Raw genomic sequence first — 13823 nt, forward strand, 5'->3', positions numbered from 1 at the left:
AGTTACTGAACTAGTATCAGAAGCTTCCCAAGATCTCAGTCTTTTCTTAGCATGTTTTACAACTTGCGAATCTTGGGCAACCGAGGCCTGGACTGACTGTAATGCAGCCGACTGCATATCCACAAATGTTTGCTGCATACTATGTTGCAACCAGCTGAGGAAAGTAGACATTTCTGTTCTTTTTGCTTCCTCTGAAGCTTCTTTAGAACACACTGAGCAAAGTTTCTTTTTATAACCATCTGGCATAGGTTGGCTACACACAGAGCAGATTAAATGCTTGGCTTTAGATGAACATTTCCCCTTTTCAGCAACTTTATCCAAATTTTCCGGATTAGACATACTGAAAAGAGAAAACAAAAAAGGGAAAACAATCAAAATTTTCTCCTTATCGATTCAGGCTAGGACCCATTTAATTAAAAACTTAATCAGTCTTACCTTAAATGGCCTGAGAGTGTGTTGGAGGGCAGGTGAGATAACACTCTTTACAACCGATCTGAGAGCTCCTGGCAAACAGAGGTTGCTGCTGGTAAATGCTCATATAAGTCCTGAAACCAAAGAGAACGCCCAGTTCAAATTTGGCGCCTGAATCAAGGTTCGCATTGCGCATGCGCATAGCGCTCCGCGACTCCCTAGTCGAACGCAACGCAACCTGTGTGTGCGTTCCACCGCAGGACTTCCCAGCCGACGCACGCCTGCGTCCTTCGTCAGACCGGCACCTGGCACGGCATTAGACGGCAACATAAAACTTGAGGGACCACGCCGTCCGGCGTGTTAAAGGCTACTTACCCGGACATGAAGGAAGCAGTGCCCCCAGAGCCTCAGCCCTTCTCACCTGCTTCCTGGAGAACCTCCTGTCTAACCTCCCCTGCCGGAGGCAGGCAAAGAACTGGGTATGATCAGGAGGAGCTGCTACTTATGGGAAAGGAGGTAATTAGGGGAGGGTTTAAATGTTTGGAGATTTGCCTGCCTGTTTTTTCCCTCCAGATTGGATATCCCTGTGGTATAAGCACTGCCTCTAATCTGAAGGGAAAAAACAAAGTACAGTAAGTTCACAAAAGAGGGCACCATTAAAATTAGTACAGAGCAATAAGAAATGTAATTATAGTAGACAAATGTAAAGTCAACTTAAAGGTTTGCAAAGCAAGAATTTATTCTGAAGATGATACATTTGTTACAGAAAAAACAGTGAGGGAGATAAATAGGTAAGGAAAGAAGGGGGTCCAAATCTCAGCATATTTAAAAAAATTTAGCTATTATAAACTTGAGAAGCAATGGGATCAGGTAGGGACAGATCTTCCAAATGTTGCTAACTTTAGGGAACCATTAAGTCTATCCTGTACAATTTAAATGGAGTGATGAATAGAGGATTTCCACAAAAATGCTATTGAAAAGGAAGATCAAAGTCTGTGGGTTTCCTAATAAAAATGTGAACTTAGGAACAGAAAGAGGCAAGTAATGGGCAGCTCCAGAATATATTGAGGAGAGAGCCCATTACTTGTGTAAACCATCAGCAGGAGGGAGTAGACCCAGACAATACTATCTCACCAGGAATTTCTTTTGAGTTTTCTCCTTGAGATAAACATTTAGATGCACTCTAATTATGAGAAATTGCTCGCCTCCAGTCCATCAAGGCAAAAGTGAAACCTAACACTTTTTTCACAACCTAATGTGTGTGAATTTTGTAGGAGCAACACAGTGTGCCAACATATATAGATAGATAGATAGATAGATAGATAGCAAAAAGAGAAAGGTCTCCCTTTATATGTTCTCAAGTTTGGCTAGAGGATCCTCAGTGAGGGGAGAGGCAGCAACCTAACAGAGGCAAAGGGAGAGGGATAGGAGGGGGTATTTTGCCAGACCTTTGAACGGCCAGGCAAATGTAAAGGTAGAACTATGAAATAACAGTACTAGACTAAGATACGGCTACAGACCATGAGAGGAACAAAATACAAAATATGCAAAATAATTATACAAAATACATGACACAGGAACGATGAAACCAAGGTGTAGTCGAGACCAGCAAAGGTTAGCAAAATAAAGAAGAGAAAGCCAGGGACAGTACATGGGCTGGGTAGTCAGCCAGAAGACTGGAACACAATGCAGTCATGAAAGTAAACAAGGTTGGGTCAAGTACATGAGGGCAGGAGAGCAGAAGAGCAGTCTAGGCAAGCCGGGTAAAAAAAAAATAACAGACTCAAAGCACAGGTCAAAAATAACACAAAGGTCTCTGGAACAATCTCAGAAGACCAGGCTACACAATGGCATGATGAGAAGAGTTGAGAGGTAGAAAGTGGGGGACAGGGGTTCATGTCCTACCAGAGCATGGTAGGTTTCCTGACACATGTACAGGAATAACACACATTCTCAAATGCATTAAACTTAGTAAGTCATAGAATGTGTTGAACCCTAAAGTAAGTAAGTACATATTTGGAGTTCAAGTTGAAACATCGTTGAAGTTGTGCAAAAGTAATTTGGCAATCCTATTCAAGTTTTAACAGATAAATCAGGTGTCAGTGTAGGTAAAGAGCATATGCAATAGGAGGCAAATTCTGAAAGCATTCAAGAATCCAATTAGACCACATCTGAAAGGAGTATTGAGTAGTCTGAAAAATGTATTGTTTTTTTACATTTGCCTGCCCACAATAAGTGATGAAATTATGCAGCTTAAGAAAATTATTTTCCAGCTCAAACCACAGTTGTGAGATAGGTGATACAAAGCTTGAAGCCATTTGAGCTAGGTTAATTACTGTAGAATACATTTCCAAATTTGGAATTCCAATACCTCCCAACCTAGGTTGTAACCATCTGTTTTTATATGATATTCAAATTGGCATTTTTCAAAATATATGAAAAAAATTAGAGACTGTGATTGGAATCATGCAAAAGAGGTACAATATCAATGTGAGTTGATCCACCTCAAGCACATGAAATCATGAAATTTGTCCCAAGACAAAGGTGTATTTATTTTAAGTGATAAACTTGTTATGGCTAATCTTGATCAGAGTTGAAATAGATTATATGCGTTATAGAGTCTAAATTAGTTATATGCCTGGTCAGAGGTAAACATCTGCTGTAGTGGTACAATAATAGTATGCTGGATACAAAAGGCCATGCCTTGGCTCTTAATCTCTTTATTTTTATAGTATGAAATTGTGCTATAGGATGTTAGAATACTCAACACATTAGGCAGTAAAATTATGGGAATAGTCAGACACAATAAAATGTCATCTGCAAATAAAAAAATATTGTGTTCTTTGGTGAGTAAAGAAATAATGAAACATTACTTTTTTAATCAAATAAACTATAGGCAGTAGGGTCAGAATAAATATAATTGGGGACAAAGGGCAACCTTGCCATGTGCCATCAGTAACTGAAAATGGAAAATGAGGAAATCAGCAAAGGGTGCAGAGTATAAAGCAGAATTAACATTATACATTAATTATCAATATAAGTGGTCAAAACATTTTCTACATCAAGCACCACAAGGAGCTACTAGAATGTTGAGCATGCAAGTCTATGATATAAGATATGGTAATTAGCTTTCAATAAAAAAAAAATCAACTCTTGTGTTCCAGAATCATATCCAAAAGAAACATTAATACTTATCCACAGATTGATAATCAAGCCTCATTTTTATTATCTTTAAAATAGGACAAGCACAATCTTCTAATCAAGCTTCAACATGATTGTCGTAACTTAACCATATGGGAAGGGATTGTGATGTCCACTATCGTTGGGTCACAAGTAAGAAGTATAACATATCTATGGAATGGAAAAATGGTAACAAATTCATAGATGCAATTATTATTTCTGTGGCAAGTACATAAGAGGAGATAGAACCAAATGTTACCACAATGAGGTGGTCACTTATTGTCTCTATAGGTACGCCTTATCTCCACCTCCAGGGTATATATCTAATAATACTATAATGTGTATTGTACTTGCTTGGGGCCAAAATCTAATTTGGATGAGTCACCATCTTCCTTGCCAGAGACCCCCTGGGAAAAAGTTTTACTTTGAAATCCTGAGTAAGTGATTAGGACTTCTGTTATTTTATCTTTTTTTTTTTTTTTTAAATCTGTTCTTGGTGTAAATAATTTGTGTATCTATATTTTTGAATGCACTGTGACTATTTTTTGCTCATAATAAATATTCCTTTATTAAGTTATGCCTTTGTCTGGTAAAGAATCAGGTTACCTGAAGAGACTAATTAGTGTTTTGTAATTGCTTAAATATTGTGCTAATATTTGGTGGATTTCTATTATTAAGTTACCTGGAGGATCAAGGCACCCCATTTATAAATTGTATTGGTGGTGGCAGCGTTAAAATAGTAATATTTATATTATTATGGTTAAGTGTGGGTGGTGTTAAGAGGGATTTTTGTCATTATTTTCGGTCTAGTGCAGACAAATAGTGAACTTTAACCCTTTCAACACCACAACTACATCATGCACACTCTTGAAGTTCTGTTTAATATTTGGCTTAAAATTGTGTATATTTCAGATATTGAAAACTTGATAGCTGATGTTCTGTCCAGGTTTCAGTTTTACTGTTTCAGACATTTGGTACCATAAGCAGAAAAGAGCAATGCGGTGTTCACAGGTGACCCACGGGACAATCTTGCACATGATGATAAACCACTAGCACCTGAGACCTGGTCAAGCTAAATATTAGCTTGGCATGAATAGGTCGTTGTTGAGGAGCAAGAAATAGTATTTATTATGAAACTAATGAAATGTAATTTTAGTAAGAATGCCGTTGTCAGAATGTGCGCTAGGGTGGTCAATTCTCTGATATGTTTAAGGAGGCTGGTGCCAGTTTACCATTTTGCCATACGTTAACTCCCAATATAGACAACATAACAATAAAAATCCTAATGTGATGGTTCTCATTTCAAGCTGGAACAAATGAGTAAGGTGGACTTCAGACTCCACATTGCAAACATTCTAAACATAACAACTTTCAGAATACAAACATATCTACTAGATCTACAACAAATAGTAAGACATCCTTTGATACAATTACATGAGCTCATTTGTCATCATGTAGCTTCAAAGCTTGTGGTAGACTACGGGTAAATGTATCTGCTTTGATCATTCCTACTGTGACCTAACCTACCTTGTCCCTCATTGTGTGCTAATGATGCATCTAAAAATGAAACGAAAGCATTGCATACAGTAATAACTATCCTGAAAATTCCAGCTTGCTTTTAAAAGTCTTAATATTGGACATTTCTCTGAGCCCAGTTTGTTTAGATGTACAGTGCACTTTATTATGTGTTTATAGATTATTAATCTATTAAATTGCTCTATGTATTTACACTGTGTGATCCTGCTGCTCTGTATTTGTACTCGTATTAAATAAACAAATGATGTAATGACAATAACAGTTTGAACAAGGCTTATTCTTAAGTACATGTCTGCTCTGTAAAATTATTACTGAATCTGATTGTCATTGGAAAAGGAAATGGCCAAAACCCAGCATGTTGTTTAAATGCCGTTTAAATCTGCTATTTTCATCATAGTAATAACAGTAATCCTGGGAAAGAATGTTACATGGTACCAAATGTTCTTTTCTAAGGTATTTTGATCCATCCAAGACATATATGCTATTCAAGTGCAAAGTGTGTAGTCATGAAGACTTGTTTGCAACAGCCAACATCTGTGCAAAACGTGGAGAAAAAAAAATATTATCAGTTTTGTATATTCACAAACTAATCTAAGAATAACTGACCGACTAAGATAATTAAAAAATTGATCATCTTGGGTTCTGTCTTTAATTTTTCTTTTTCTCTCTCTCTCTCTAATACCTTTGTATTTTCCATTCACTTTTTTAATTTAATGATACTTTTTGGAGGATTTTTTTTTCAGAAAAAGTAAAATGTAAACCATCAAAAAGCTAAAAAGTATTCAAACTGGGAAACATGAATATTCCTTCATGAATATATTTAGCCCCCTTCTTTGCATCATGCGTTATAAAATTATTACGGGTAAAACATTGTGTTTTTTTACTCATTAAAGGGATACTTTAATTTTGGCTTCATATTCATACTGTGTTTTCTCCACATTCAAATCTCTGTAGTTTTACTAATGCACTTAGGTTGGTACTCAGGAGTATCCTTTTAAACCCGTCCCTTCCAAAAATATGTATACCAAGAAAAGCAAAATACAGTTTAGCCATTAATTATTTGTGTCCTTTATTCAGTCCCTTCTCTGTGTTTCATTATCCCATCCACTGCCTTATCAATAATGAGAAAAGGAGCTAATTACTAATGAAAGCTGCAAATAGCAACTGCTGCTTGAGAATGTAACCCCCAGATTGATGAGAGCATGTATGTCTCCCAGTGCTACCTTTATATATAAATGTGTTTAAACCACAAATCTTACCGAAAAAGATAGAACTTAAAGGAACACTCTGGGTACTGTAACACCTTCATTGGAATTAATTGTTATAGCGTCAGGGGTCCCTTGTGCCGCTTACTTTTAAGTGTAAAACTCCAAGGTAAGTATCCAGCACCAGATCACTCTGCCCTTGTTCCTCTTCCACTGCTAAGAATCTTAAAAGAGGAAGCCTCAGCCAGAGTGCCACTGATTGGCTGAAAGAGTGTGGCTGATTCTCTAAGCCAATCAGTAGCTCCACATTCACAGAAAATATGTATGTTTTTCAGTTTTGTGAACAGGGAGCTACTGATTGGCTTAGAGCATTAGCTGAGACTCTCGGCCAATGAGCAATGCACCTGGCCGAGGCTTCCTCTTTAAAGATCCTCTGCAACAGGACAGAGGGCAGAGCATTTGAGCACTGGATACTGAACTTTGGGGTTAAACTGCTGGTGAATTGTTTAACCCCTAAAGACAAGCCGGTGTCAAGGACCTCCTGGCATCAAAACTATTTTCATTGTCATGGTACCTGGAGTGTCGCTGTAACATTCAACTACAAAATATAAAAAAAAACAGTATGTTAACATTTTAAAAAGGATCCCAATAATTTAAGATATTTTTAATATTAAGTTTCTGACTCCCTGCTGTGACGTATGGGACTAAAATGAAAAACCAAGTCAGTTATGATTCAAAATTACATTTTAATAATTGTTTTACATTTCTACATGTAAAAATCATATGGAAAACCCTCTAATTTATTTCCCCAAATGGTTGACATTCTCTTGGTACCTAATCTATCAGGTAGGAGCAAGAAAGAGGCAATAAAATTACATTTATTTTATTTACGACTGCCTCTTTATGTTTTATTTTGCTTATTTTTTCTTTTTCCCCCCCTCTGTTACGTTTAACATTTTTAGCTTTAAAGTCACAAGGCAGCCAGTGAATGTTCTTAGCATTTATATTCAGTGTGAGAATCTAGCAGTATTCCATAATAAAACATGCAAACTTTTTATATTTCACATTCCATGGAAATCCATATTTCATTAGACATCCTGCTTGAACAATCTCATCCCAGCGCCCGCTGTTAAAACACTCAACAGCTGTCTACTGAGCTGCTCTCTGTAGAAATATGGTCTCTTTAGTGTATACAGTGACAGAAGTTGCTGTGCCACTTCTTGACACTCTGTATATCCACACATTACTCTTTCAGAATAATGCAGAGTATTCAAGTTACTAATGGCATTACAAAGTAATTAAAATAAACGTATAAAATGTACTTTAACACTTTTTAATTCTATATTTAACTAAAACCTCAGTTTAATACTGTTGGATAAGCTTTCCAAATGATTTTTTTCAACATATTAAAATATCAGAAATGTATCATATACACAAAATATATCAATATATTAATTTCAAAATATTACCAAATTTAAATATATTTCATAATATTACATCATTTTAAAAGTTTATCCAACAGTATTAAATCAAGGTCTTACTTACCAACTGCATTACCAGTAAGTAAACAGATCCCTCAAAATCACTGAAAATCTATTATTATTTCTATATTTTTAACCCTTTAAGGACATAGGCAATTGTCAATGTTCCGAACCAAAACAAAGCCTATGGATTTGTTCCACTGTAATGAAAGGGTTTCTCTTCATGTGCCCCAATGGATATTATATATCACATTTTAAAGGACAGAGGGGCCTTTTATTTAACATCCTCAATGTATACATAGCATAACATTGTATATGAATAAAATGTAAAAAACAAAAACAAATTTTAAATAATTTTTAAAATGTTTGCTTGTAAAAATGCTTTCACATCCAGTGGATGAACAAAAAGAACTCAAAATAGATTCATATATCAGTCCTGATTGTATAATGCCTGATATGTTTAGGATCTGAATAGATTTTTGATAGTTAACGCTAACCCTATACCAACCCCCACACTAATGCGTACACTAACCCTAACTGTATGCCTACCCTAATCTTACCCTTAACTACATCTCTATTCTATCTTCAACCCTAAAACAGCATTAACCCATACCTTACCCTAATGTTAACCCTACCCCAACACTAAGCGTAACCCTATCCTACTCTTACCCCTAAATCTAACCCTAACCCAACCCCACCACTAACCCTAACACAAAGCTAACCTGCTGCTAAATTCTAATATTTGAAATGGGTTTTACTGCATTTAACACAGTAATTCAATTCAATAACACAGTGGTATGTTGCCACCATCTACCGGTTGTTTTCAGAATTACACTTAGTGTAATTCTGAATGAGCCTGATTCACAACCAATTATACAGAGATCGGTGGTGGGAAGCTGGATAATCCCAGCACCAGTCACAATTAGCTGGAGACAGACTGGGGGAACCTGCCAGGCTCTAATCAGATGTTGGATGGTATCCCCAAAGCTGCCTGTACCCCACAAAAAGTGTCTGAGCGCAATCGCTGAGCAGCAGTTTTGTAGGAATTAGTTAAAGGACTCTCTGCTCTGGCTTCCACTCTGCAAACAACTGAAATAAAAGTTTGGGGTCACTAGAAATGGCTCCAGCAGACAGAGGTGAGCCCCAGGTATCTATTGATATCTGGACTTCCCTGGTGTGATCAGGGATGTAATCCTGCACACACCAAATATGAAGGGCGTTTTATGCTGGCCTACAGGCTTTAAAGCCCACTTCATGTAGCATGGCATAGAACAACCTAAAGGCGTTAAGGGGTTAAAGGTATTTAATATTTTTCATTACTTAATTGGATACTCCAAACAGCACAACCATTATGGCTTATTGTTGTAGTTATGGTACAAGGCTCAAGTCAGTGCAAAATTCTACACAGGATGCAGATAAACATCAAATACATCCTTTTAAAGGTAATGATAATCATAAGACATAAATACAACATTTTAAGCAGCCATTTGAAAAATATATAACAATCCAAATGGATGGACTCTCGTTCTTTTCTCTCGATTTGAATTTGTACAGTATGCCATTGCAATAAACATTAATACATCCAGCCTGTTTTTCAACAAGAATTAAAAGGTGCAACATGTTTCTGGACGGCATTTCTATTTGGATAGTGTAATAAAACAATTTGGACATAATGCCTTGAAGCTAGCAAACTTCCATTAGTAGATTATCTTGAGCACTTAGGATGGTCTATGTCTTCTTTATATAGGTCACCTTGGCCCAACATACTGGTGCAGTCAGTTTCCCCAGTCAGAAATTTAAGTTTGTCCCGATTAACCTAAGACCAGCCAAATCTTCAGTGATAGACTATTAAAGGTTTCAATGCTCTAAAATTTACACCATAGAATAATAAAAAAAAATTGTTTTAAATTAAGATTTAGTAGCAACATCATAATCCTGTTCAGACAAGGTACAACCATAGCATTGCAAATTAAGAAGATAAATATATTATTCTCTTCTCTGTATTCTTTCTCTATACTGACTTCAAGATGCAAAGAACAGAGTGTGTAACAACGATGAACAGAGAGCTAAGATAGAGGCAGCCACTTCCATAATATAAATGTGTAGAGTTTTACATTTATCATTTTTTTTTCATATATGCATAATATTAAAAACCCAGGCTAGTGACAGTTCCCCCTTAAATAGTTTAAGCAAAGCAACATAGCCACTCATTGTAATAGTTATGTTAGCAAAGAGTCTTTGGACACCATCCACTTGTTGTCTGACAAATGTTTGAGAGCTCATTGACAAAGACTAAACTTCTCTCTAATACCCAAAATACACCCATTCCTCCTCTGGTAATGTGCAATGTACACCTCCAATTTTTCAATTTTGTCCAACGTGGAGATTTATCGGTGATAAGTTCTGAGGATGGGTTACCCCAGGCTAGCCTTGATACTGGAGTTCATTATTTATGAACTATAATTGCCATATTACTCTCCTATCTTAAAGTCTAATAGGGATTTGAGCTATAATAGTAATTAATTTCATCATGTTTATGATGGTCTGGATACACAGATCCCTTGTGTCTCAATGCTTTATCTATTCCTTTATTCTTCCTATGTAGAATTAGCAATGGTTTCTCTTTACATTATACTTGCTATATAAATCCTCATTATTAGCAGAGATGCATTCCCTATTTATTTTCACAACTTGATCGTTATGTAGATTTCTTCATACTAACAAAAAATGCAATATTAAACATATTTAATATATTAATGACTTATCGTTGTTTTAGGGTTCCTTGTAAAGAATGTGTTACCAAATTTAAAAACACAAAATTATTAACCCTTTATTTTTTATACAGAGCAAAACCCAGTACTTTTCCCCATTTATTTGTGGAATTTGATTTATTTGCTACAGTGAAGGTTTTACTTTTTTTTGGCTCACAAACAGGCACTGATGTAGCAAATCATAAAACTGCTCTTTTAAAGTGTCAGAGGCATCAATGACAATGGTGAGCCAAATTCCAGATGTTACAACAGCAGTTCCCGGTAACATAAACACTGCGATTAATGTGTTTGATTCTAGCAGTCAGTACAAACTATGGACTAATTGACTTCCTTCATTCATATGTGTCTCTCTCGGTCTGCCCCAAGAAGAACAAGGACCTGATTCAGATAGTCACCAAACTGTTCAAATTAGGGCTAAATGCAGATTTCTCCTCTTGCTTATTTGCTTTCATTTTAATCAGGATGAATCGTTGAATAGCTAGCACGGTCAGTTTTTACGTCTCTTTTGGCAAAAGGTTTAGGTTACACGCCTCACTGTTCCTGATAACCACATGAACTCTGTATTCAATAAAAAGCAATTCTGGGACAACGGACAGATTGTGTTTGACAATGTACAGCACACTTTAAGGAGGTTTCAAGGCGAATGTTCAAGCAAAATTGATTTTACCTCTAATTTGGGAACATGATCTGCTTTTCTGCATGGGTGGTGCTTTCACAGTGAAAGTGAAGCTCTTCTTACACTCGTTTTGGCTAACAGGATGAAGAGATGGATATCTCGTCTGTTTCACTTCAGCACATGTGGTTAGAGACCTTCTTGCAGCAATAAGTGTCCTGTGTACGCACACAATACATTCTGGTTTTATATAGTGAATTATTACCGTAATGTAGTGAATGTAAGTGAAGAAGTATTGCAGCTTTATTTTTGCCAAACTCTTGATTGTTACATTATAATGGTATATCAAATGTTCAAATATATCAAACTGGCTTTTTATTTATTTTTTATATATATCTCATAATGACCTCCTTGTAACCATCAAGCTTTCCAACCCTACTACTTCTCCAGCCCATCCTATACTACACTCTTTCCTCGCTCCCCTTCTTTAGACTGCCAGATTTATTTGACAATTCACCCTCTCTTTGCTCAAATTAAATTTGCCACATTTGCCTGCCAACTAGCCATCTCCCTTCACAATTAAGATTGGCACTCCCCCTGCCAATTAGCGCCCCTCTTTCCCAAAAAGGTTGCCGCATTTCTCTTCCAATTACCATTTCCTTCTCTACAGATAAATCTTCTAATTCTCCTTGCTATGGACCCTGTCATATTTCTGCCTTCACTACATGGCAGACCTCTCCTGGCCTTGACTGAATGGGTCCAAATGATGGCTCAGAAGTGAACGTTCCAATGACACCGACACAGTTACACACACCATGCAGCTCACAGACACATCTTCCATGTAGTACACAGATACATACTATGCAGTTCACAAACTCACTCCATGCAATTCTCCACTCTTTGCAGTTCAGACACATATGCAGTTCACAGACACTCCATGACGTTTACACACTCAATGAAATTTACAGACAGACACCATGCAGGACACATAGTTTACAGACAGACCACATGTCCACGATTTTGCAGACACATTGAATTCATTTTTATAAATGTAAGTACCAAGGTAGCAATCAGCCCTTACATCCCTTCCCAGCCAGGAGCTAGGCCACTTTTCCTCTTCCATTTCTTATGACAGATAGGCTTACTCTCCCTGCCACCACAGGGAAGGTCTTCATCCTGTGCAGCAGGACTGAGGCCACATCCAGAGCTCGCTGAAGCAATTACTGTCTCCATAATAGAATTAGGAAGGCAGCCTGCATCTGAAGTGAGAAGGAGCTGGGGTAGATGGAGGCACTTGGATAGAGGTTCCTCTGCTTCCTGATGCTAATGGGATCCTTGCCTGATGGTAATGAAGAAACCTTGGTGTGCTTTTACCTTAGCCCACCTCTGCTGGAGTCCACACTGCTCTCCCTCTGATGACAAGAGGCCAAGAGAGGGCCCATAAACTCTGGTGTGCCCCGGTGTCACTGTACCGGCATTAGTTTAGAATCTTATCCACTCCTATTCTATCCTCTCAGCCACCCAATATGGTTTCCAGGCAGTCCACTGACTAAAACAGTTCTCCTTTCTGTCCATAACTTCCTCCCCCATGATCAACATTCTAAATACTTATCCATCCTCATCCTTATGATATATCCTCTTACTTTGACATTGTTCACCATCCAACTCTTCTCATGCTGGCCATTCTTGTGGACGTTGATGAAATTTTCGCAAAATACATTGGACAAACATTATTTTAGTTTAGTCCACATAGAATTTTGTCCATTTGCTCATTCAATTTCAAACGAAATTTGGCCTTTATATGCGTTTTGGAATTTCATTCGGACAAAAGAAATTCCAATCAGTGCCGCGGGCTGCGGCTGTACCTTGCAGCCTTTTAGAAGAAAACTCCCTAAATTGGTAGCCTTGTAGTATTGCCTTATTAAAGGGTACCAGATTATGGAGCTTATTAGTAGAAAGATCCTTTTTGGTATTCTTATGGCAATCCCACAAGCATTAGTGAGCGATCTACTAAGAAGCTAAAAGACCAAAGTTACAGAAAAGTTCCTATTCATAATTTTAAGTAAAAAATACTTCGTATTTATAAATAAGGGTGGCTAAACCCTCCTGCCTGCCCCTACTCATGTGGCCACTGGCTGCTTGCTGTCATAAGAGAAGACAATCAACTGGGTAGCTATGGGTACCCACTAGCTAATCCAACAAAAGAGGACCTGGCTCACTAGGACCTGGAACACTTAATAGATAATTACCTGGGTAGAACATAGTGTCCCAACCCATGCCCTAGAATTCATCTACTAACAAAGTTATTTTGTTTTCCTTTATTTTGGGATTTGTTTATTCCAATATTTTGAACATATTAGATTATTGTACTGTGTGCTCTTTGCATGGCCGTAAAAAGCCACATTGTACTTAGTTTAAGTACAACTGGAACAGGTTTAAACCTAGTCTTTGACTACTATATGAAAAGATTGCCACCAAAAATCACAGGACAGGACACTGGAGCATAGTCTTGTTAATACCTGCATGGTCAGCAGTTTTAGTACCATCTACATAGTCAAGGACATTATTTCTTTTCTTGATAGGGACACAGAATTTCCTATGGGGTCAGAAGTGCTTTTGATTGTGT

The sequence above is a fragment of the Pelobates fuscus genome, chromosome 10 (genome assembly GCF_036172605.1).
Source record: "Pelobates fuscus isolate aPelFus1 chromosome 10, aPelFus1.pri, whole genome shotgun sequence".
Classification (NCBI taxonomy): domain Eukaryota; kingdom Metazoa; phylum Chordata; class Amphibia; order Anura; family Pelobatidae; genus Pelobates; species Pelobates fuscus.